General features: G+C 34.4%; 1 long non-coding RNA gene across 2 annotated transcripts in view; it reads left to right on the top strand.

Annotated features, from left to right (window-relative positions):
• Positions 1–24,897, top strand: part of LOC129058511 (uncharacterized) — a 53,713-nt gene extending 28,816 nt beyond the window's left edge. Inside the window, exon 6 of one of the 2 annotated variants that reach the window (XR_010139399.1) lies at positions 24,680–24,897. This is a non-coding gene — a long non-coding RNA (uncharacterized LOC129058511). The remainder of the gene's footprint in view (positions 1–24,679) is intronic. The other variant, XR_008523657.2, reaches the window with a different exon arrangement.
• The last annotated feature ends 901 nt before the right edge of the window (positions 24,898–25,798 follow it).

Genomic DNA, 25,798 nt, shown 5'->3' with positions numbered 1-25,798 from the left:
TGTCAACAGAATTTGGTGAATTATTAGACAGAATAATTAGCAAGAAAATTATATCAAGGATATAACCTTCTCAGAGTCTGGAATTCTCTTCTTGGCTGACTGTCTTTGGAAGCTCAGTAAATTTTTAACATGTGATTGGAGGCTTCTGTGATTTTCAAGCTTAAATGTTAAATAGGCTCTTGCATATGTAGGATATATTACATGAATGTTTTTTGCTTTAAATTATAATTATTTAATCATTAATTTTATTAATTTACTACAGGATATGTTATTATATTTGTGTATATTTTCACCAAATCACTTATTACTAACATACTGCACCTTCCAAAGTACTTTTTAAATAGAATTAACATATCTCCTAAGAAATATCTAGAGTTTAAGACTGGGCACTTTGGCTCATGCCAGTAATCCCAGCAGTTTGGGAGGTCAAGGCGGGTGGATTACCTGAGGTCAGCAGTTCAAGACCAGCCTGGGCAACATGGTGAAACTGTGTCTCTACTACAAAATAATAATAATAATTAAAAAATAGCCAGGTATGGTGGTGAATCCCTGTAGTCCCAGCTACTCTGGAGGCTCAGGCAGTAGAATTGCTTCAACCTGGGAGGAGAAGGTTGAAGTGACCCAGGATTGCGACACTGTACTGCAGCCTGGGTGACAGAGCAAGACTGTCACAAAAAAAGTAAAATAAAAATAAATAAATAAAAATATACAGGTATTTTATTCTCTTTGAAGCAATTGTGAATGGGAGTTCACTCATGATTTGGCTCTCTGTTTGTCTGTTGTTGGTGTATAAGAATGCTTGTGATTTTTGTACACTGATTTTGTATCCTGAGACTGTGCTGAAGTTGCTTATCAGCTTAAGGAGATTTTGGGCTGAGACAATGGGGTTTTCTAGATATACAATCATGTCGTCTGCAAACAGGGACAATTTGACTTCCTCTTTTCCTAATTGAATACCCTTTATTTCCTTCTTCTGCCTAATTGCCCTGGCCAGAACTTCCAACACTATGTCGAATAGGAGTGGTGAGAGAGGGCATCCCTGTCTTGTGCCAGTTTTCAAAGGGAATGCTTCCAGTTTTTGCCCATTCAGTATCATATTGGCTGTGGGTTTGTCATAGATAGCTCTTATTATTTTGAGATATGTCCCATCAATACCTAATTTATTGAGAGTTTTTAGCATGAAGCGTTGTTGAATTTTGTCAAAGGCCTTTTCTGCATCTCTTGAGATAATCATGTGGTTTTTGTCTTTGGTTCTGTTTATATGCTGGATTACATTTATTGATTTGCATATATTGAACCAGCCTTGCATCCCAGGGATGAAGCCCACTTGATCATGGTGGATAAGCTTTTTGATGTGCTGCTGGATTCTGTTTGCCAGAATTTTATTGAGGATTTTTGCATCAATGTTCATCAAGGATATTGGTCTAAAATTCTCTTTTTTGGTTGTGTCTCTGCCAGGCTTTGGTATCAGGATGATGCTGGCCTCATAAAATGAGTTAGGGAGGATTTCCTCTTTTTCTATTGATTGGAATAGTTTCAGAAGGAATGGTACCAGTTCCTCCTTGTACCTCTGGTAGAATTCGGCTGTGAATCCATCTGGTCCTGGGCTCTTTTTGGTTGGTAAGCTATTGATTATTGCCACAATTTCAGCTCCTGTTATTGGTCTAGTCAGAGATTCAACTTCTTCCTGGTTTAGTCTTGGGAGAGTGTATGTGTCGAGGAATTTATCCATTTCTTCTAGATTTTCTAGTTTATTTGCGTAGAGGTGTTTGTAGTATTCTCTGATGGTAGTTTGTATTTCTGTGGGATCGGTGGTGATATCCCCTTTATCATTTTTTATTGCATCTATTTGATTCTTCTCTCTTTTTTTCTTTATTAGTCTTGCTAGCGGTCTATCAATTTTGTTGATGCTTTCAAAAAACCAGCTCCTGGATTCATTAATTTTTTGAAGGGTTTTTTGTGTCTCTATTTCCTTCAGTTCTGCTCTGATTTTAGTTATTTCTTGTCTTCTGCTAGCTTTTGAATGTGTTTGCTCTTGCTTTTCTAGTTCTTTTAATTGTGATGTAAGGGTGTCAATTTTAGGTCTTTCCTGCTTTCTTTTGTGGGCATTTAGTGCTATAAATTTCCCTCTACACACTGCTTTGAATGCATCCCAGAGATTCTGGTATGTTGTGTCTTACAAGGGACGTGAAGGACCTCTTCAAGGAGAACTACAAACCACTGCTAAGGAAATAAAAGAGGATACAAACAGATGGAAGAACATTCCATGCTCATGGGTAGGAAGAATCAATATCGTGAAAATGACCATACTGCCCCAGGTAATTTACATATTCAATGCCATCCCCATCAAGCTACAAATGACTTTCTTCACAGAATTGGAAAAAACTACTTTAAAGTTCATATGGAACCAAAAAAGAGCCCGCATCGCCAAGTCAATCCTAAGCCAAAAGAACGAAGCTGGAGGCATCACACTACCTGACTTCAAACTATACTACAAGGCTACAGTAACCAAAACAGCATGGTACTGGTACCAAAACAGATATTGATCAATGCAACAGAACAGAGCCCTCAGAAATAACGCCGCATATCTACAACTATCTGATCTTTGACAAACCTGAGAAAAGCAATGGGGAAAGGATTCCCTATTTAATAAATGGTGCTGGGAAAACTGGCTAGCCATATGTAGAAAGCTGAAACTGGATCCCTTCCTTACACCTTATACAAAAATCAATTGAAGATGGATTAAAGACTTAAACGTTAGACCTAAAACCATAAAAACCCTAGAAGAAAACCTAAGCATTACCATTCAGGACAGAGGCATGGGCAAGGACTTCATGTCTAAAACACCAAAAGCAGTGGCAACAAAAGCCAAAATTGACAAATGGTATCTAATTAAACTCAAGAGCTTCTGCACAGCAGAAGAAACTACCATCAGAGTGAACAGGCAACCTACAAAGTGGGAGAAAATTTTTGCAACCTACTCATCTGACAAAGGGCTAATATCCAGAATCTACAAAGAACTCAAACAAATTTACAAGAAAAAAACAAACAACCCCAACAAAAAGTGGGCGAAGGACATGAACAGACACTTCTCAAAAGAAGACATTTATGCAGCCAAAAACACATGAAAAAATGCTTACCATCACTGGCCATCAGAGAAATGCAAATCAAAACCACAATGAGATACCATCTCACACCAGTTAGAATGGCAATCATTAAAAAGTCAGGAAACAACAGGTGCTGGAGAGGATGTGGAGAAATAGGAACACTTTTACACTGTTGGTGGGACTGTAAACTAGTTCAACCCTTGTGGAAGTCAGTGTGGCGATTCCTCAGGGACCTAGAACTAGAAATACCATTTGACCCAGCCATCTCATTACTGGGTATATACCCAAAGGACTATAAATCATGCTGCTATAAAGACACATGCACACGTATGTTTATTGCGGCATTATTCACAATAGCAAAGACTTGGAGCCAACCCAAATGTCCAACAATGATAGACTGGATTAAGAAAATGTGGCACATATACACCATGGAATACTATGCAGCCATAAAAAATGATGAGTTCATGTCCTTTGTAGGGACATGGATGAAATTGGAAATCATCATTCTCAGTAAACTATCGGAAGAACAAAAAACCAAACACCGCATATTCTCACGCATAGATGGGAAATGAACAATGAGAACACATGGACACAGGAAGGGGAACATCACACTCTGGGGACTGTTGTGGGGTGGGGGGAGGAGGGAGGGATAGCATTGGGAGATATACCTAATGCTAGATGACGAGTTAGTGGGTGCAGCGCACCAACATGGCACATGTATACATATGTAACTAACCTGCACATTGTGCACATGTACCCTAAAACTTAAAGTATAATAATAATAATAATAATTTAAAAAATCTAAAGTTTGAGCTCTTCCCTAGAATCTGGTCATGCATGTTAGATTGATCTTTTTCAATGCAATGCTTCTTAAGACTCACACTCTACTGCAGATTTCCCAGAGTTTACTATTCTCTTTTCCCTAGGTCCTTCTTACAGTAATAAAAAACACACTTAAAAGTTATAAGCACACAATATTGAATTGATTGAATATGTTATCACTCTAAGAATACAATTATTTAAAACAGGTTAGAAAATAGAGAATCCCTTCTCTTTTCAGTGAATTGTCACTCTAAGGATGCAATTTAAAAATCCATGTTTTCCAAGTGAGAGGATATATAGCTTAGCTCTATTTATTTTAAAACACCATACTTCTCAGGTAACAATCTCTAATGCCTATATTTAAGGCAGAAGTTACTTTAGCAGTAGCCACAAGAACATTATTCTATGCTGTAGCACAACAGATGTGTTTTGTTCCTCACATAAACTTAAAAAAACCAAAGAATATATTACTAAATATAATGTGAGCATACTTCTCAGTTTGTCAGGGACTATCCTGGTTTACACTTGTCTCTACAAACTTATTTCTAACCATTGTATTATTCTAAATATCATCCTTGTTTAGATGATAAAAGTATATGGGCACCCTACTTAAACATCGTGAATTTATTTTACATGCTACCATTTGTGTATTTTCCAAAGCCCTTCCTAAAACTACAAATTTTCTTGGGTTATGCATTGCAGTGAGAAATTCCAATGCTTTGTTAAGTTCTGTGTAATGTATTTATGTTTTTATTAATTTACATCCTTAAATCTTTTATGTTTGCCTCTTAAATTATTATGTTTTAAAATTGTGCCTTACTTCATTTCTGTTTTTCTTGTTTCTCTCCCCATCATCAGAGAAACACTAGGTTCAAGTGCCTTTATATATCCTTTCACTGTTTACTTTTATCTCTCTGGATCTTCTCCAGTACTCATTCTTAAATGTGATGACCAGAAATGCTTGCAGTATTCAAGGTACAGGTGCACTAACTTTTTCTACAAGAATAGGATAATGCAGGCTCTCTTGGGTTTGCTTTTGCTTTTATGTTTGCTGGCTTCCAAAAGCTCTCTTGAGGGTGTTAAGTATTGTGTTGTCTCCTGCAGCACATTGGCCTGATCTCCCTAGGGATGAATCTCCAGCTTCTCACATTAATACATATCATATTGTCTTAAGGGTGCCATGAATTTGCTCAGCTGCTGTTAAGAACGGGCAATTCAAATATCCCCTTTCCCACCACTTGAACTAAGCCCAGGCTGATACCAGGATTGTGAAAGAACGAAGATGGCATGCTTCCTCTGAAAGTTAATAATGTTTGCCCAGGACACAAGTATTTTAGAAACTGACATTTTCTACCCTCAGCAATTGCAGTCTTCAGAATAAATGTTAATTTTTAAAAAGGAAGGGAAATATGATTCTGAAAACATTTAGTAACTTACTGGGATTTCATCTATATAAATCAAATAAAACCCTGAATTATTTTCTACAAAAATGTTTTATATTTTATTCATAGTTGATATGTATTTTGCAAAACATTATGAAATTAAGACAAAGACGTTATTTAAAAACTGCTTTCGGAACCGATATTCACCGTTTTACTTCTCAGGCAAAAATTGTTGCAGTTTGAAAGAGCATTGTCTCTGAGTTTCTTTTTTTGTCTTAATAATGAGAGATTTTAAAGTTCTGTTTGAGGAGATTTTATGTCAGTACTTTACAAGCTGAAATTGCTAAGGAGAAAAACAAGCTTGAGTCATTTTCCCTTAAAAATAGGGACAAAAATTTCATTCTACGTGTCTTTAGTTTCTAACACAGTTTTGCATCCAACTTGAGGAATGTGATTTGTAAAAGTAACTGAGAATAAAGACACTAGCATTTATCACTCTTCTATAAAATTCTTCATAGGCTAAGCAAATCTCTAAGAGTGGCTGCTTTTCTGCCAGGCGCGGTGGCTCACGCCTGTAATCCCAGCACTTTGGGAGGCCGAGACGGGTGGATCACGAGGTCAGGAGATCGAGACCATCTCGGCTAACATAGTGAAACCCTGTCTCTACTAAAAATACAAAAAAAAAAAATTATCCGGGCGTGGTGGCGGCGCCTGTAGTCCCAGCTACTCCGGAGGCTGAGGCAGGAGAAGGGCGTGAACCCGGGAGGCGGAGCTTGCAGGGAGCCGAGATGGCGCCACCGCACTCCAGCCTGGGCGACAGAGCGAGACTCCGTCTCAAAAAAAAAAAAAAAAAAAAAAAAAAAAAAAGAATGGCTGCTTTTCATTTTAAGGTTACAAAAGCCATGGAAGCTACTTCTTCTTAGAAAAAATCAGAAAAAAAAGAATAAATAAATATAGTGTATCCATATTACAGAGGGTACTATCGGCACATAGAAATATAAAATTATAAATAGAAAAAAAATTTTAGTAGTGGCATTTTTTTCTCTTCCTGAAAAAGATATTGTCCCCTACCTTTGCATTGTGCATTGAAGCAAGGTTACAAGCCTTTAAGTAAAACTTCTCAGGAGAGCAGAAAGATAGGTCGGCTATACAGATCAGAGCCTTACAGGTGGGACTAATTTCAGGGACAGTATCACTGGGTTAATGTCATAAATGACTACAGGTGGTTTGTTTGCATAAGACGCCTCCCTTTGGGCTGCACTTAAACATTAGTGATTAAGAATCACTTTGGGAGTTGGTTAAAAATTAAACTGAGCAGGGCCAGGCGCGGTGGCTCACGCCTGTAATCCCAGCACTTTGGAAGGCTGAGGCGGATGGATCAAGAGGTCAGGAGATCGAGCCCATCCTGGCCAACACGGTGAAACCCCGTCTCTACTAAAAATACAAAAAAATTCGCCAGGCGTGGTGGCGGGTGCCCTGGAGCTCAAGCTACCCAGGAGGCTGAGGCAGGAAAATCGCTTGAAACTGGGAGGCAACGGTTGCAGTGAGCCGAGATTGTACCACTTGGACTCCAGCTAGGGCGACAGAGCAAGACTCCATCTCAAAAACAAAACAAAAAACAAATTAAACTGAGCCATAAATGAGAAAATAGATTTGATTAAGTATGTTTAATTTGTAACCCAAGAATCTATTTTTAGCACACTTCTGTCAGTAATTTTTATGCTCACCAGATGCCAAAACCCACCATTCTAGAAAGTAGATGATGCAAACTATTATTGCAGTGGAGAGAAGAAATATTTAATAACAGTCAATACTGTCTAAGTTTGTGCAATGTCCCATGCAAATACTAGTACTCTGTAAGTATTAGTTCATTTAAAACAGCAGTGCCCAACCATTCTGGAACAGAGACCAGAGTTCATTTAAAACAGCGGTCCCCAACCTATCTGGCATCAGGCACCAGTTTTGTGGAAGACAGTTTTTCCACGGACCACGGTGTGGGGAGGGGTGCAGTTAAGATGGGTTTTTGGATGAAACTGTTTCAGTTCAGATCATAGGGCATTAGATTATCATAAGGAATGTGCAACCTAGATCCCTCGCGTATGCAGTTCACAATAGGGTTCCTGCTTCTATGAGAATCTATTGCCATTGCTGATCTGATAGGAGGCAAGGCTTGGGCAATAATGCTTGCTCGCAGAGTTCACCTCTTGCTCTGTGGCCAGGTTTCTAACATGCCACGCACTGGTACCTGTCTGTGGCCAGGGACTGGGGACCCCTGATTTAAAACACACTCTGTTTTAAGATCAGAACTGACATTATCTTTATTTTACTTATAAAAAAAAACTATGCATGAAATGTTTAAAATGACTTCTCCATGGTCACAAAATTTTTAATTGAAATAGTTATTATCAAACCCCAACAATATGATTCCACAGCTGTTTGTATTATTGTTTGGAGAAGCTACCTACACGTATATTAAGAAAGAAATGTGGGAAGAGGAGCTGGAAATACATTGTGGCAATGTCATGGGGAGAAGTTCACTTGGGCAGGAGTCTGGGATAATAAGAAATCTTCACTCTTGCCTCATTTCCATCCATAACTCTTTTGACATGTAGTAGAAATGAACACAGCTTAAAATTAAGGCATATTATTGGTATAAATGAATCACAAAATAGCATTTTTGGAGAGAAAATAATACAGGAAACCACAATACTTTTAAAAGTCTGATTTGTTTGAATTATGTTATAGTTTTTACTACTATAAAAATAAAAGAGAGTATATGTGACCTCAAAAACATAAGAATAAATTCTCGGTTTTATGTTGTCAGTTTTGGGTTAAAAACAGAATATTATTCATTTGTATTTCATACATTTAAAATATTTAGAAATTCATATTTTAGAGCTATTCGATTCTTTTAGGTAGTTAATGAATATAGTACATATAAAAAATTTATTATTTTCTTGATGCAATATGATGCTTATAGTACAAAAGAGTGGATGGTAATTCTTAGAAAAACAAATTAGATATTTTTGCTATTTTTTCAAGATTCACTGAAGATATGTGTGTTTGTATATGTATATTAATGTGTGTATGTATGTATATATATATTCAGCCAGCTTTCAAGCAGACATGCCAATGCTGATTCATCTAAACTAAAGTCATGGTTTTGACTTTGAAATTTTGAACACCTAGGTTGCATGCATTATTATTGGCCTTATTAACTTAATTATCATATTAACTTAATTAACATACTAATAAATTCATCTTAAGTTGATTAATTTTAGCTTCAACATTTAATTTTTGAATTCCCATGGAGTTTATCTTTGTACATATTACATGTTAAAGTTAATTGTCGCTATTCTATATATAATCTACAGGTTTCCCAAAAACATCTTTCCCGCTGTCTCTCTCTTATGTCTTAATATCCAACAAGCAAGTCTTCATCTTTGAACCTTTTTCCTATGTTGTCGGAGAAATGTATCTTTTTATGCAAAAGGCAAAATATATGTACTAAATTATACAAAAGTCTAACTGCAATATTTATTGGAGTTACAATAAACTTACTGAAAACTTCAGTTGAAATATTTACAACACTAAATTTTCCTATCCAAGAGCATGCAATGTTTCTCTAGCTGTTAAACTTTTATGTGTAATTTTTGATAAAATTTAAAAATTTTTACTATAGATTCTGAACTTGATTTTAATTGTGTATTTAAGCTTTATTTTTAGATAGTTTATAGCTTTTTACTCTTCTTATTGGTTTCATAGTTTAATTATATACACTATTTGTATTAATCTTTAGGACAAATAATAATTTTTATAATTGATTTCATATTTAAAATATGCTAGAATTCATTACATATTAAAAATTCTGATTTTGCAAATTTTAAAATCTATTTTTAACACACATATTTGTCATTTCTAAATAAAAATAGATTATCTATTTTCTTCTTATGCATATATCTATTATTAATTTTGATAGTCTTTGTTCTTTTGTCCCTGACATTGAAAACAGAATATTTGTACAGGAAGTATCTCCATTAAGGATAATCATTGCTACAGATTTTTAAAAGTTTTATCTGTCTTAAATAAGGATTTTAACTTTGATTTTTAGTTTGCTAAGGCTTTTAAAAACCCTAATTGAGGCTTAACACCATCAAATATTAATCATTCTTCTATTGATGTAATTCAAATGATTTTCTTTCTCATTAGCCTATTAATTTAAACATAAAGCGTTCATTTAATACGTCATTGGATTCAGTTAGCTAATATTTTATTGAGGATGTTCACATCTAGTTATAACTGAAATGGGCTCTTTAACTGCTGGTCTAGTTGTATAATGAAGGTTTGATTTTATTTTAAAATGAAATAAAGAGTTTTCTTATTTATATTTTCTGTACCATTGTGTAAGAGAAGAATAATCTCTTTCATAAAAGTTCAAAATACCTCATCTATAAAAATATCTGGGACTTTCTCTTTTCTTCTTGTGGAAAGGGAGGTAATTTCTGTTTCTTTAATATTTATTAAAATAATAAAATTTTCTATTTTGTAATGGTCCAATTTCAGTAAAGTATTCTGTGATTATTAATTTTAGTTGTCAACTTGGTTGGATTAGGAAATATTTAAAAAGCTGAGAAAGCATAATTTTTGGGTGTGTCTGTGAGGGTATCTGTGTGGGTGTTTCCAGAGGAGACTAGGAAGTGAGCCTGAGTGGAGGAGGTGGGGAAGAGCTGCCCTCAGTGTAGGCAGGAACCACACAATCTGCTGGGGACCCAGAAAGAACAAAAACAGAGAAAAATAAATGTGTCAACCTGCCTTCTAGAGCCGGGATACGCTTTTTCTCTACTGTGATTTTGTTGTTGTTGTTTGTTTGTTTGTTTGTTTGTTTTGAGATGGAGTTTCTCTTTTGTCGCCCAGGCTGGAGTGCAGTGGCGTGATCTCGGCTCACTGCAACCTCCACCTTCCAGGTTCAAGCGATTCTCCTGCCTCAGCCTCCCGAGTACCTGGGATTAGGCGCCCGCCACCACGCCCGGCTAATTTTTTTGTATTTTCAGTAGAAACGAGGTTTCACCATGTTGGGCAGGCTGGTCTCAGACTGCTGACCTCAGGTGATCCGCCCGCCTCGGCCTCCCAGAGTGCTGGGATTACAGGTGTGAGCCACCGTGCCCGGCCTCTCTACTGTTATTGGACAAATCAATTCTGGGCTCCCTGGCCTTTGAACCCCAAAACTTACACCAGTGAGCCCCTGGGTTCTCAACCATGAACCGAAAGTTACACCATCAGCTTTCCTGGTTCTGAGGCCATCAAGCTTGCACTGAGCCGTGCCACTGGCCTTTAAGGGTCTCCAGCTTGCAGTCAGTCTACTGTGAAACTTCTCAGCCTCCACAATTGATGAGCCAGTTCCCTTAATAAATACCCTCACATACATCTATCTATCTATCTATATCTATTTATCTATGTATTCATCTATCTATCATTTTCGTTCTGTCTCTTTAGAGAACCTTGACTAATAGATGCACTTTTATAAGAATTTTATACTTTATAGCGGCTTTTAATGTTTTATTATTTTATTTATATTTGGTATCAAAGTAATTTCAGTTTTTTACTTCACATTTTGTTAATTTTTATCTCCACTACTGTATTCACTTATCAATCTCTGATAATAATATTAATAATATTTCAAATAACCGAAAATTTAGGAGTATATTTGTTATTTATTATTGCTTTTCTTTATATCATTAATCTCTGTCATTACTTTCATTCTTTATTTATGTATTTTTTTTTGGAGAGTGCTCCCTTGCTCTTTATCTTTGTATCCTCTGTATTCAAGTTGAGTGTCTAGTCTGTACTTTCTTTCTTTCTGTTCTCTAATAGATATATTGGAACTCTCAACATTTTGATAAACACATCACAGTTTTTATTGAATTTACCTATTTTTGCTTTTGTTGCCTGTGCTTCCAGGAATGTATCTAAAAAATTATTGCCTAGACCAAGGCCATAAACATTTTTTTTCCTATGTGTTAGTCCATTTTCTGTTTCTAAAACAGAATACCACAGACTGGGTAATCTATGTTTTTTTAAAATAAAATATTATTTGCCTCATGGTTCTGAAGGCTGGGAAGCCCAACAGCACGGCACCCTAAGCACTTTGAATATAGTGTCCTACTGTCTCCTGGCCTACAGCTTTCTGCTGAAAAATCTACTAATATCTGTATTGGAACTACTTTGAATGGGATAGGTTTCATGTTTCTAGCTGCTTTTAGAATTCTTTCTTTGGCTTTAATTTTTGGTAGTTTGATTATAATGTAAACACATTATATGGGGAACCCCATTTTGAGTTGAATTTGATTGGAAACCCCTTAGCTTCCTGTACCTGGATGTTGTCATATTTCCCCAGATTTGGAAAATGTTTAGCCATCATTTTCTTAAAAATGCTTTCTGGACCCTTTTCTCTAAATCTTCCCTCGAAATTCTTTTAAGTCTAGTCACCATATTATATAATAGATTTCTTAAACTTATTCCACATACCTAACTAAAATTTTATATTCTTTGAAAAATATGTCCCAACCTCCCACCAACCACCCCACTAGTAACCACTATTTTACTCTCTACTTTTAGAAGATCAACTTTTTTAGATTTCACATATAAGTGAGACCCTGTGGTATTTGATTTCCTGTGCCTGGCTTATTTTACTTGGCATAATGTTCTCCAAGTTCATCCATGTTGTCTCCAATGTCAGGATTTTCTTCTTTTTTATAGCTGAATATTATTTTATTTGGCATATATACTAGGTTTTCTTATCCAGTTATTCATTGATGAAACACTTAGATTGATTTCCTATCTTTGCTATAATAAATAATGCTGAAATAAACATGGAAATGTTGATATTCTTTGACATACTGATTCTATTTTCGTTGGATATGTAGCCAATAATTGGCTACATAATTGCTAAATAATTGAGCAGTTCTAGTTTTAATTTTTTCAGAAATTTCCATACACTTTTCCATAATGGTTGTACAAAATTGAACTTATTGATTCTTTCTTTTACTTGACCTAATCTGTTATGTGAGCTTTCTATTGATTTTTTCAGTTTAGTACTTGTATTCTTTATCTCTAGTATTTCTATTTTTTACTGTTTAATTTGTTAAACTTTTTATTTTGTTCATGGCCTTTTTTCAATTTTTACTTAATTTCCTATTCATATTTTCTTGGAGTTCCCTGAAGTTCTTCAAAATTATTTTTCCAAAATGAATTTTTTGTCAGTCATTTCATAGATCTCCATTTCCTCCATATCCATTATTGATTTACTAGCACTTCTGATGGTTTCATATTTCCTAATTCTTTGTAATTCTTGTGTCCTTGCATTGGTGTGTGCACGTGAAGAAAAATGCACATCTTCTTGCCTTTGTAAGTTTTTTGGTGGTGATAGACCTTTACGATTTAGTCAAGACAAGGATGCTGAATATGCCAGTTCAGCCAGGCAGATCTTGTCAGTTTGTTTCTAGTTGGGCTAGGTTGCTGAAAGTTGAGTACTTCTTTATGACATAATATTATTTGTCTTGCTCTTCCTTGCATTTTCTAGAAACTGATATTTAGACCAGTTTCTATAAAAAATAAACCTAAGAAATCTAAATCTAAGAAAAAACTAACTTAGTTAACTTTTTCATTAGGTAAAGATATTCCACAGATTACTTGTTATTGCATATTTTTATAAGGTCAAAGTATTTAGTTTTCTTATTTTAGAGAGGCAAAGATTTATATGTTATTTCAGATTGTAATACCCCTTTATCTGGAAGAAATTATTTTTTATTGTTATTTCAGTTCTTCCTTGCAGCAAGTTTTTTAAATGACCTTATAGTGAAAAAACTTCTGAAGTCTTTAATGTCTAAATATTTGAAACACACATATATATAGACAACAATTTTGCAGAATTAGTATTCAAATGTTTCTGTTTATACTTTGAAAACATTTTTATGATCGCTCTATGATTGCTGTATAGGGCTGTATTATCATTCTAAATTTTTGTTACTTGTGGTAGTCTTTCTCTGAAAGGTTTTAAAATCATTTATCTCTCAATTTCTAAAAATTTAATATAATATATCTTAGTATATCTTTCATTTTTTATCTTATTTGGCATTTATTGAGCAGTCTATCTTATGTTTTTATATTGTTTTCATTCTAAAAATATTTTCATTAATTTTGCAAACATTTTCAATACACATTTTTTTCTGTAGAAACTTCAATTATTTATATGATTATATTTCTCCTATTTTTATCATTCTTAACTATTTAATTTAATTTTCATTTTTTTATTCTAACTTGTCATCTCCTGGAAGAGTTATTCAATATGCTCTTTTAGACTATAATTTTAATTTTCCCATTGGCTCTAATCTTCTTGTTCTCCTTCTAACATCTTCTATGTGCTCCTTCTCACAACTTTGGACTTTATTTTATTTAATTTACAAAATAAATGTATTTCCTTTTTTATATATACATGTATAATTTATATATATTTATGTATAGCACATAAAACATATATGAAATATATATGTTCTCCTTGATATCTATGTTCCACTGCTTCATTGCTTCTCTATTGCTGTGTTTGCTGCTTATTTTTATAGTGGTCTTTTGTCATTACAGATGTCTAATTATTTTTTATCTACAATTTCATGTTTTCTGGAGGTTTTGGCAACCTTGTTTCTGCTTGGATACTGTAGGAAAAGCTGACCTTCAGGCTCCAGTTTTGTCTCTCTTGGTGCTATAAGACGTTAGGACTGTCGATAGATTCTAGGTATTACAGATGGACTGATGTGCAGCTCAGTTTACTACCACTGCCTCAAACAACTTCTCTAATTAGAAAATCTCATTTAAACTTTCGGAAACAAATATTGCTAGAAAAAGATATACTCCTTAGCTTGTAATCATCAAAATTCGAATATTCAAAAGAGGATAGAGTATTGGGTAATTGATTTCCTATAGCAGTTTTCATCAGTTATTTTCCATAGCTGGGCTTAGTACTCCTTTTGTATCATACAACCTGTTCCCCATGGGATGGACTATTGCTGCTTATTTTCAACTCACAATGGAAGTGGGGAATACAATGTTCCTTTCAAGAGCAGGAATTTAATCTGCTTTCCAATATATCATTCCTCTGATAAACCTACCACCAACATCCCTAGCTGCTGAAATGTATCCTACTTCTACCTCAGTTCAAAAAAACTGAGTATCTACAAGTACTTTTTGTTTGTTTTTTTGTTTGTTTAATTGAAACGGGGTTTCTCTATGTTATTCAGGCTGGTCTCAAACTCCTGGACTCACGTGATATGCCTACCTCAGGCTCCCAAAGTGCAGGGATTACAGATGGGAGCCACCGTGCCTGGCCTAATTTTTGAAATTTGAAATAAGATAGGGTCTAGCTGTATTTTCCCAGGTTCGTCTCAAACTCGTGGGCTCAAGTAATTTCTGTCTCTGCCTCCCAAAATGCTGGGATTACAAGCATGAGCCACTGTGCCCGTCCTCTACAAGTACTTCTAACAGTTATTTTTAATTCCTTGGCTTCATGTTTAGTAATTTTTTTCATCGTTTCTACAGAGTAAATTATAATGGAAGGAGCTATCAGTCTATATCAGTTTGTCATTTCTCTAGGAAGTTAAAGAAAAAAACACACCCTAAGTTTAATTTCATAGTGCTGTCTTCATTAGCATCTTTTATAAATTCACATTTTTTGTTTATATGGGAAAGATATTTTCTTTAGCTATATAAAATGTGTGTATTTTTTATAAGCTTTAGCAGGCTTTAATTTGAATGTTTTCAACTGTAGCTAATTAATTATGGACACAATAATTTTTGAAGCCATTAATGAACATTATTACAATTAAATGCATATATATACGTAAATGTCCATGAAACTTGCAATAACTTATGAATAAAAACATAACCTCAACTGAATTATGCACTAATAATAGAGGTATAAGATTTTTATTTAAAAATCTGCTTTGTTGAGTTAATATGATAGAAGATTCCCCAATAACTCAAAATAGATTCTTGTAAATATTTGATGCAGTAGGAAGGAAAACAGAAATATCCCTTCAAATACACATCTAATCAATTTTATTTTTAATCCTATCTATAAAGCAAACTATTTTTTCCTTATATTGCTATTCTCCTTTCTTTCATAAACCACAATATTGATTGAAGTGACAGAGATAAGGAAAGGCAAAAGCAGATGCCTGTGTATTTGTAATTTATGACCCTGATATTTTTAAAATTTTATTTGGTGTAATGAATAAATCTGATTCTAAAATATTTTATTTGCTATTATTCATAGGTTAAAAATGAAAATATAAGCTTTATTAATGCACTACAATTCATTAATACATCCCAATTCCAATTTACTCACCATTCTTTACTATGTGTATCCTTCAGCTTGTCTGTAAATTAAAATTTACAGTTGATGCTTTTAAAGCAGCATCGACTTGCACAATATTTTCATTGAATTTTATTCAAGAGACACAAATTTGTATATAAAGTTGGCAAAGCTGCAATTAAATGCTGAACCAATGTTGTTAATTTAATTTTTATTTTTCCACGGACTGTCCCAATATGATACTTGGGGATGCATACCTATAACCAAAGAGTGATTAATACAATTAATGCAAAATAAATGTTTTTATGTTTATTATTTTTATCAAACGTTTTAATAATGTAATGGTGTTTTACAAAGAGGACAACTAGTGTTGCATTTGTGGTCATACAAATATGGTTCATCTATATAACTGTTAACTCAAAGTGAAATATCTACAAGAACCTGTATAAATGTATCTGAGAACAGCGAAAATGTGAATCAAGATTAAAATAATATGAAAAAAAGTTGTGAATATTAATATCTAAATATATGACATCTCATTTTAATTTTGCTTATTGCTTGATGCCATCTCAGTTTCAAGAGACAAATTTGCAATTGTAAAGAAAGCCAACAGCAAATATACCATCACTCATATCAAATGACAAACTGAAGATGAAGGAATAGCAGTAACACGCATTATATTCTGGGTGCTTTATATGTATTAACTCATAAAAAGAGATACATCTTCATTCATGTTTGATAAGTCACCCAACTTCAAAGATTATGCTCTTAACCACCAGAGTATGCTGAAGACACTTCATCTATCTGTGAGAATTGAGATTCATAATTAGCATAGCTAAGGTTAATACTACTGATTTGTTTTTAAACTTCGTTTTGCATTTAAAATGTGTTTATCACTCACTTCTAGTTTCTAACTCTCGGTTACTCTTTGTTGATCTTACCCAGTCATTTGTACATGCATGTTTGCATGTGTATCTTTGTGGTCTGTGGTAGGGAGATAAAATGTGTTTACTTCCTACCACCCCATTTTTAGATATAAGAAGTTTCTAATTAAGAGCCATTGTCATTTTCTAGTTGTCACCATCCAAGGCAACCACCATTTCAATTTTCCCAGTAATAAAGAGGTTTCCTGAATATGGAACTTTTAGGTTTAAAACCCGGGCAGTCCCAGGAAAAGTGGAATGAGTTAGTCACTCCATTTTTATGATTTGCTGTAGATAGCTAAAAGCAGTGGACTTTCCTAACTCAGTTTCGACCACAATGTTTTTTTTGTTGTTTCCTTTGTTTAAGTTGTGGAATAACCTAACTTAATCTCTAGTATATATAGAGAGGATTTATACTAACATCTGAAATCCTGGAAATGAATAAAGCTTTTTATTAACACTTTGACCAAAAAAATAAAAAAAATGCATGGTTTAGATGCGTTCACAAGTTTTCACACACAGGCTTCTATAATAAAGGTTTTGTGCTGAAAAGACTTTTAAGGAAACACCTGAATCTTGTCAGGCTACTAATGTTAACCCTCTTCCCACAAAGGCAACTCATTCCATAAACTTCTGTATATCATCCTTAATTTCCATTTAAGAGTCACAAATTGTAAGTGACAGTCCTCTCCAGAGCTGGCAAATTATACTAGCTCATAGCTTTCTGGTGTTCAACTGGAGGGACCTGTAATGTAAAATGTATACGTGTACATTTTCAATGATACATAGGGAGAAATATGGATAAATTTTCTTCCTCCCACTAACAGCATTTATGCTTGAAGTAATATCTCTTTCAGATACAGAAAACAAACCTTTGTAATGTTCTAAATTATTAGACAATGGGCTCTCAATCTTGACAGAGCTCACAGTACGCATAGAGAAATCATTTATTTTGGTAAGACCATCATATGCACACCACAAAGCTGAAGAACATTTGAAACCCTCTAATGACAGAAATTGCAATTATAATCTGTGATTTATATCTATGTGTATATGCATCTATGGAACTCTTTGTCTCAAGGCTAGAATGTTATTTAGGCATATGTTTGGTGATAGAACTTGCATTCCAATTTTCTCAAGGACATATTCCAAAAAAAATTAAAAAAGAAAAGAAAAGAAATCAGTGCTATGAAACAGTATTGTAATCACATGTGTATTCTGCTCTCAGCACATAAACATATATTATATAACGTTTCCAGACAAGGCTCCCCTACAGACTCTTAGGAGACCTCCTATGCAAGTATATAATAAATGGGAGGTAAATTTCAAACAAATAGCTTATTTTTATTTCCAATTCAGTCATCTATTATGTAGGTACATTAAGTTTTGGCTCCTGTGGAGCTCAACACTGCAGGAACAATGAGTTGAGCAGTGCTGACTACCATTCTGATTAGACCAGAAGCTGAGACAGGATAATTTAAACAGAATAGGCTGGCCAATGACTGGTTGGAGGGGGTTGAATGAAGTGAGAAAGTCATTTACAGAACTGGGCAGCGTCACAAAGGCAAGATTATCCAGGCTCAATCCTTCATCCATAGCTCATGTGGTCCTCCTTGGAACACTGTGACCATCACCTGCTGCTAAAACTTACTTTGTTCTCTTGTAGGTTAGCAAATAACATCTATTTGGAGCTATTACCATTTGCTATGGTTTCACTAAAGAAAAATCCCACAGAGCTTTAAATAAGAAACTGCACCTGTACTTATCTAATTCTATCTCCATATAATATACACTCTGGTAATTGACGATCAAACAACAAATGTTAGCATGAAGGTTATTTAGGTCCAAGAGTTTAGAACAAATAATAATGAAAGCTGTGATTCACATTGCTGATGGAAGCAGAGAAAATTATTGCAGATATTGGACGATTTTTCTTGCTTTTGGAAACATTAGGCAGTGAGATAGAACTTGAGGACAAAGTTAAAGGTGAATCTTGGATGACAAGTTTAAATATTTGTATATGTATTGATCCAGATGATTCATTACAAATAATAGTAGCTTCTGTTGCTGAGGCCTGGATTTGAAACAAAATAAGTGTCAATGTGCAAAGGGGAGCTATGTAGTGAAGGTTCAGTCTTGAATGGCTACCCTGTCACAGAGCAATACTGTTTAATACAACATTTTATTGAACTCTAACAATAATATGGTGAAATTGGTATTACTATCCATATTATACATAAAAACATGAGGAAGTGAAGTGCTATTGTACATTTCGTGTGTTTAGACGATAACTGATGTCTTTGAAAATATCTTTTCTCAATGGCATCAAAAAGCATGTCACAAATGACAAGTTTTACCTTCATCTTGTCAGTCCGGTTCAGGTATTTTAGGAATAATTTATCACCATGGATTTCATATTTTACTTTTCTTTATGTATTTTGTGCACAATTCTATTTACTGGTCTTATTATAGATCTTTAATATTAAGAAACATTGAACTCCAAGAATGCATTGCATATTTTGACCATGATTGGAATAATTTTAAAAGTTTTCTTTCCTTTATCATTGTCAGTTAATGCCAAATACTTGTTTTCTTAGAAAATGCTGTGGAGCAAATGTTTTTATATTCCTGACTTCTGGTTTTTAGAATATAAGGAGGTTTTTTAAAGAAATTTTCTTTCTGAAATTAAAACTTCTTTCATATGGAAAGTAGATCCAAAGTTCAAATATGGCATGTGCAGCTAGAATTTGGCACCTAAGACAGAGCTTTCCTAAATTCCACTTTCGAAAAGCTGAAGGCAAAATGATCTTGTGCAAAATATTTTTAGTTGGCCATTTCCTCATCTAGTGCAGAGTATTATTCTAAACCTCAGGGTAAAACTGGCAGATCATCATCAATCCTATTTTTGTCTTCCAATGCAAATTGAAAACATAAAATTTGGTGTGTATGAATTAAATTAATGGTAGGAAAAACACAGAGGCCTATTTTATCCAGTGAGAGGCAAATATAAAGTTGACAATTATTACCACAGTCTGCTCTAGGGCCTTTTTACCATGGCTTGATTTATTTTATCTACTTTTTCTAGTATCAAAGACATAGCCAACCTACAAGGCAGCAGACACTTGGCAATAGCCCTAGCCAAAATATACACAGTTGGAAGGAGAGAAAGCCTGTCTGAGAGCTTGCTGTACCCTCTAATCCTATTATTGGGATTGAGGAGGAGAAAGATGTTTTCCGAAGAGCAGGTGCACACAATAAACCAGCCCAAAGCAGAAATATCTTATGAAATAATGTATTACTTTAATGAGTACTTTACCTCTCTAAATCTCAAAGCAGAAAACTCCAACTTCCCCATCTACCACATAATACAAAGTATGCTTCATAAATTACTATTACAATATTTGTGACTCGTCTTACTATGTATGTTTCCTAATAGTGAGTCCTAAAGTCCACTTCTCTGCTCTTATATCTAACTAGAGCTGAACATTTATACAAGAAACAAAATTCCTCCTTTCCCTAGGCAGTATATATATTTCTTTGTAATGGACGCACTAAATTAAAATTAACCTTCACATCTGTTCTACTTTCTAATTACATATAGAAACAAAAAAGCACAATTCACAACTGTACGATAAAACATAAGTTGTATGTGATTTAAATTTATGTGTTGAATATACTTTATTCCAGGCAGTATACATCTGTTACGTTATTCTCCTATTGCAGACATAAATCAACAAGGAATGTTTTTCTCTGGGGAAGAATTTTCTGCTGCTTTTTCCTCTACGTAAAAAACAAAAAACAACCAAAAAAACCAAAAACCAAAAAACAAACAAACAAACAAAACTCCACACACAAAAAAACATGGTTTTCTTCCACAAACAGTATTTTCATTTCATTCATTTTAGAACAAAGTTTAAATGACTATATTGGTCTGTGAGTTTGATTCCAAGGACTAGCCCCAAACTTAAAAACAAAACAAAACAAAACAAAACAAACACTCAAACGAAGCAGTGAGTTCATGAGAATTTTGCAAACACACACTCAAGAGACTTTTAGAAGCTATATATACATATATATATTTCTATATACAATTATATATAATATAGAAATATTTTTAAATATGCTTTGTATTTGAAGAAAGTTAACAGTTGAGTTAGTGTAATTGTGAAAACATGATAGACTGTGGTCCTCATTAAATAAGCCAAACTTCTGATTCCGTTGCCTCAAACCATGCTAATCAATTGTATCTTCAGTGTAGTAAATCTGTGGTTCCTCATACTGCAGTCAGTTGCTTGGTTGAAGAAAGTTTACCCATAATATTTTAATTTGATTTGAAAATTAATTGTTTCAAATACATGACATACTTTATGATATAATTATTTGTTAGCAAGTAGAAAATATCAGACAGTTACATTTTTATTATGATAGGTTTTAGAGCTAAATGACTACATTCAACCAGAAGAATATGCATCTGCCATTCATTCCATCCCTCTTGCCCCCATTTTCACTCCCATTGCCTTGCACGCTGAGTTCTTTCATGGAAGATGGCTATTTTAGTAGTCTTCTTGTTTCAAGATCATTCCTTCAATATATTTTTTATAGTACTCTGAGATTGATCATTCTCAATTTTAATTTTTTGTTATTAACTTTATTTTTGTTTACTGTTTAATGCTTGCAAAATTACATCCAAGTCCTGTGATTTAGATGAAAGCATATTATAGATCTTTACCCTCCCTATGTTATCTTCCTAATCCTGGAATTTTTTTTTTTAGTCATTATTAAATGACACTTTCTAATATTCTATTTGGTGTTATCCCAACCTTTTTCTGCTTTCTTAGTATGAAACCTCATCTCTACTACTCTTAATCTCTATAGCTGACCTTTCTTATTATGTTTTCAGACTGAGGATATTTGAAAAAAAAACAAACTCCATTTTCTAATATCAATATACCTGTTTCTTTACTCCTCCCCTACACCCTGGGTTCAGATGAATATCTATTAGTCTCACTTACCAAAGCTAATATTCCCACTGAGGTTCTGATTCATCTTATCATGTATGGTTTTGTCTTTGTAAATAATTTTTTCTTTACTTCTTCCTTTCAATCTACTGAAAATATGTTCAAGAGAGACTTATTCTAAAAACTAGTAATAAAAACGGCACAAATTGTCAGCTCATCGAAGGTGATAGATGTACCACTCTACTACTGCAGTTAGACAAGTAGTGTCCACTTACCATAGTACATGGTAGTGTACGTAACTACACTGAAATTCTAACTGTGCTGCAAACTGGATGGATTTTCACCATTCTTCACAACTGCTCTTACAAATATAATCATGTCATTATTTTTAAACTAATATTTATTGAGGGCTTTTTATGCCACATAACACCTAAAGCCTTCACATGGATTATCTAATTTTACCTACATACAGGTAAGAATTTAGAAGTGTAGAAAACTTAGAAACTATCACCCAAGGGCACAACAGAGCTAGCAAGTGTCAGAACGTGGGCTGGAATCCGGGTTGTCTAATTGCAGAGCTTGCATAGTAACTGACCCTTTCTTATTAGAAATCAAAATCCAAAATAAATAAGATATAAAGTTACCTTATCTTGAATTCTCTGTATCATTCATCACGATTGATGGCTACATTATGAAATCAATTTTCTAATTCCTCAGCCCATTAAATTGCAATTTTTCTATTCTTGACTTATTTTTTTTCCTAGTGTCTCTACTGCTGAATTGCATTTCTCCTTTCCTCTACTAACTCAGGTGTTATCCAAGGAGTCACTCCATGACCCTTTGCTGTCTACAGTTTATTTGCTCTGTTCTATCTTTTTAACTACTACCTCTATGGGAATGACTCCAAATTTTATAAACTCTGTTCTGACCTTTCTCCCAAGATCTGAACCTCCATTATCAATTGACTCTAGAGCATTTATTGCTTCTTGCTAAGGCTGAATATAATAACTTCCCCACAAAATAAAATGATAAGGTACATATTGCCACCATAATGATGTCACACACATGGTTTTCTGGCTCCACAGCTACCCATACTGATACCCCAATGAAGATTGAGGAGCTCATTCAGAGGATGTGATATACTGATCAGGATTATAGGAAAAAGAGAAATCAAAAATAGGGCCAAGAAACCATTTTATTAAGTAGTAAAATATGCAGAATTTGTTTGTCACTCAATGAGTATTTTCATCTTTTCAGATAACATAGGCTATTAGGGCACATTTCTTAGGTTATATGCTTCCTGTAACTATCAGTCCCTTGAAATCAAATCCTGGATTTGACCCTAGTCTTGTCATCTTCTCCAATTAATTATCTTACAATGTACAAACTTTTTCCTATTACAAGCTATCCATGATGTTTACAATATTATTCAAAAATGCCTTATCTCATTAGGGTAGGGAATGGAGAAAGAGGAAATACATGCACAGAAGGTTGGAAATTTGTTTTAGATAGCTGGATGACCTGTAATGCTAATTGATATCAGATTATATGTTCAGTTTTCAGGTAAGTGGCAGAGGCATGTCATTCACAGAGATAGTGGATATATATTTTTTCTTTTCTTTTTTTTTTTTTTTTTTTTTTTTGATATGGAGTCTCGCTCTGTCACCCAGGCTGAAGTGCAGTGGCATGATCTCGGCTCACTGCAAACTCTGCCTCCTGGGTTCAAATGATTCTCCTGCCTCAGCCTCCCGAGTAGGTGAGATTACAGACACATACCACCATGCCTGGCTAAGTTTTGTATTTTTAGTAGAAACGGGGTTTCGCCATGTTGGCCAGGCTGGTCTCAAACTCCTGATCTCAGGTGATCTGCCCTCCTCGACCTCTCAAAGTTCTAGGATTACAGGTGTGAACCACTGAGCCTGGCCGAATATACTTTTTTTTTTTCATTTTCCTTCTGTTTACAACTGTTTCATATGATGTATGCCTTACACTATTTTAGCCAATTCATGAGGGTCTTTTGTCCATATTCTTAAATAATCTATTGCCCTTCATATGTTTCGTGGATTTGGTAGTACTGAGAAGTACAAGGAAATCACAAGATACAAACGTTATGTTCTTTCTTACATTAAGAGAGTAATTAAGGCCAGAACAATGTTCCAGATAGAGTTACCATTGCCTGTAGTTTTCCATTGTTGGGTACATATGGGAACTGCATCTTTTTTTTTTTTTTTTGTCTTGCTCTGTTGCCCAGGCTGTAGTGCAGTGGTGCGATCTCAGCTCACTGCAACCTCACCTCCCGGGTTCAAGTGATTCTCCTGCCTCAGCCTCCTGAGTAGCTGGGACTACAGGTGCGTGCCACCATGCCTGGCTAATTTTTTTTTGTATTTTTAGTAGAGATGAGGTTTCACCATGTTAGCCAGGATGGTCTCAATCTCCTGACCTCGTGATCTGTCTGCCTCGGCCTCCCAAAGTGCTGGGAATACAGGTGTGAGCCACCTCACCCAGCCTGGAAACTGCGTCTTAACAAATATCAGGTCTTGACTGGTTAAAAAAACAGTCAGAAGGAGGTTGACAGTTCAAGGGGATTGGATGATTAACATGTATGAGCAGTGAGCTGAAGTTAATATGAGTAGTAGATGAGACCACATATTCAAATGCAGAGAAAGCCAGTGTGTTTAACCTGAGTAATTTGCAAGCTGATGTGTAGATACAACGATGCATCTTTATGTTATTGTTATTTCGTTAGCATGGGTGTGCCAGATTATTTAATGGAGCTAAAACATTTTAGATTTCTTTATAACTTTCACTCTGAAGATGAAGAATACTGAATATAGACAAAGAGAACTTTGAGCAATAGTCTGTTAAAGTAAGAGCAAAGTTTGTATTAGAAGCCATAATCAAATTTTTCTGTTGTAAGGGAAACTTTCACTATTGAATAGGGTATTAATTGCTGAGGGGAAAAAGGGTGCACTGGAGGACTGTTTCTTTTATTATTGAAATGTTGGGAAAAGTATGAGAGGGGATTAATCTGAAGTTAAGTTCACTATGGCAGGAATTCAAGGGTTCTTAGAAGTCGGAGGTTTTCAGCAATGGCTCATACTTTCCAAATCTGTTTTTGTTCTAGGCCCAGATGTCATCCAGTATTTCAGGTACCTCCACAAAGGTGAACCAATATATGAATTTTAACAAGTGATTTATGTGCACATTAGACATTGAGGAATATTGCTGTGAGGCTCTGCCAGACAGTGTCCCAGACAGAAGACATTTAGAAGAAGGCTGCCAGCCAATAACTATAAACATGTAGCATGAGTGAAAATAAACTTTAATTGTTTTAAGCCATATAGACATGGAGACTTTTTTTCTGACTGAAGACTAATATAGCTTATTATGATTGAGACACATCAAAAGTTCCACTGCCACATAGGATAAGTGATCCCATACCCGTACTAAACATATCATACCTAAATATGAAATATGAAACATTCAAATAATTAGGTGCTGCCTGAATATAGTGTCTTACATAAAAAGATTATTTAATTCTTCAAATTATATTTCCCAATTACACAAAAATGAAGACATTTACTTTACAATGCATCTAATTAATGTAAGAAGACATGACTTCACTAATTTATTGCAACTATTCTAGTGTTTTGGAACTACTCAGGGAGCCCATTTTTTAAATAATTATTGCTTTCTCTTAAATTTAAAGAGAATTTTTCCAGCACTTTCCTTTGCTATATGAAGAATAACAACCTTCAATCATTTTTTTTAAGACAATGGCTTGGCAATTTTCAAAGGGCAGGCAGATTACTAACAAAAATAATTATATTATGACGTCATATGCTAATGACCTACGTCATTATTTGTCATAATATTTTTAAGGAACACTCATAAAAATGAACTGTTTTACTCTCAGTTCTACACTTTAAAAAAAGAAGACTTTCACAGAGTTAAGGAAGGTAAAGTGAGAGCTTACAGAATATGGCAATCACAATTAAACTGAGTCCATGAAAGATAGGTATGTTTCTGAAAAATCACTAAGAAATAGCTTTAGTAAACAAAAAAAGCTTAAATCATGGGTTTGAATAACATCACTTACAAGTTGAAGGTGGGGATCTGAGAGAAGACTAATGTAATCAGGAACTATCATTCCAATAGAAAAAAATTTTTGGAACACTGGATAATTAAAAAAGAGAGAAAAGTTGGGTCTGAGAAAAGCAGAAAGTTTTATTAATGCATGAAA

This window comes from Pongo abelii, chromosome 2, assembly GCF_028885655.2.
Source record: "Pongo abelii isolate AG06213 chromosome 2, NHGRI_mPonAbe1-v2.0_pri, whole genome shotgun sequence".
Taxonomy (NCBI): Eukaryota; Metazoa; Chordata; class Mammalia; order Primates; family Hominidae; genus Pongo; species Pongo abelii.
The sequence above is the reverse complement of the archived record's forward strand: the minus strand, read 5'-3'. Positions and strand labels throughout refer to the sequence as shown.